This window comes from Salvelinus sp. IW2-2015, unplaced genomic scaffold (genome assembly GCF_002910315.2).
Source record: "Salvelinus sp. IW2-2015 unplaced genomic scaffold, ASM291031v2 Un_scaffold2896, whole genome shotgun sequence".
NCBI lineage: Eukaryota > Metazoa > Chordata > Actinopteri > Salmoniformes > Salmonidae > Salvelinus > Salvelinus sp. IW2-2015.
Window position 1 is genome coordinate 81,078 of NW_019944195.1, and position 1,610 is coordinate 82,687.

A 1,610-nucleotide genomic window follows, 5' to 3' on the forward strand; every position below is an offset into this window, starting at 1 on the left:
ATAACGCTGCTCTAACTTCTGCGTTATACCTGCGCACTACCTACTATCCCCGCGTTTATACCTGCTACCATACTGTCATACCTCGCTCACATAAGTAGCCTTTCATGATACTGACATTTTAAACTGCTTATAACCTGATATTAAAACCTGCTTTTATACTGAGTTAAACGCTTTATATGTCGACTTTTAAACTGAATTTTAGATAGCTGCTTTAACTATGCTGAATATCTGAGTGTAATGCTTCATTTGCGGCCTGGCTATACCTCAGCTTTATAGGCTCGATCTTATAAACTGCTTTTATAATGGAACTGCCTTTAATCTTTCGTATAGTCCTACCCTTCTGGCTCTAGTACTGTCTATTACTGCTCCCTATCCTAGGGACTCTTCTGCTTATACACGCTTTTATACTTTGGGCGGTGTATAAACTCAGCTTTATACCCCTGGGCAACTGAGCGGTCTTAATATACTCTGCTCGTATACTGCTTTATACTGCTGGTCGGATATACTTGCTTTATACACTGCTTTATAACGCTTTATCTACTGCTATATACCGCTTTATTACTGTCTCTTATCCACTCGATATACTGCTCTTATAACAGCTACTTTACTACTGCTACATGGGAGGTAAACTGCTGTTGATACGATTTAGAGCTGCTTTATACTTGCTCTTCACTGTTGCTGGGTTAAAGTGCTGCTTTATATTTGATGTTAACTGCTCCATATTCGCTTGTTACTACTGCTCCATACTGCTCCATACTGCTCCATACTGCTTTATACTGCTTTATCTGCCCACAGCTCCTCTGGCTCTTATAGTTGCTCCATACTGCTTTTACTGCCCATTACGTGCTCTTTATACTGGGCGCATACCTGCTTTATATTTCTCTGGCTCCATAGACTACGTCTCGTTATAGTGTTCCCATAACGTAGCTGCCAGTAGTCTGCCCGCTGTCGCCATACTCGATGCTCCTACTGGCTTTCCTACCCTTCCGCCTCACGCCCCGCGCCTAGGACCCTTGAGTTTGTGCTTAATGTCGTTTTCTGTATATCTTTTGTCAGTCTCAGGGCTTGGCTGACCGAGGGCTGGGGTTATGTGTTCCCTATTGTCTCTGTGTTCCTAGGGTTTCTCTGTTTTTATCTCGAACTGGGGCATTTGGTATGTCGGTAGGTCCATGTAGCGGTTTAATGGTGGCCCCTGAATTGGTGTCCCAGGTCAGGGACAGCTGTTTATCGTTGGTTGTTCCTGAATTGGGGATCTCACTGTTCTAGCCCAGTTTGACCAATTTCTCGCATTTAGGAAATTTGCTCCGGGTCTTTGGTCCTATGTGTAGTTGGGATGTCAGGCACTGCTCTTGGTATGGATTAGCTCTTCAGGACTGGTCCATTTTTTGTTAGTCTTCGTAAGTGTCTTCGTTATTGGTGAAGGAATGAGAATGTACCTTTCAAATCACGCGGCCCCGCCTCTGGTCCTCCGCTCATTACGGACTAGGGAACGTGACAATGAGGCTCTGCTTTTAATCGTTTGCTTCACGTTTTCACTGGCTCTTATTGTTTTTGCTCCTATGTATCTGCTTCCAGATACTGCTTTATACTGCTGCTCTTACTGCTTTCCA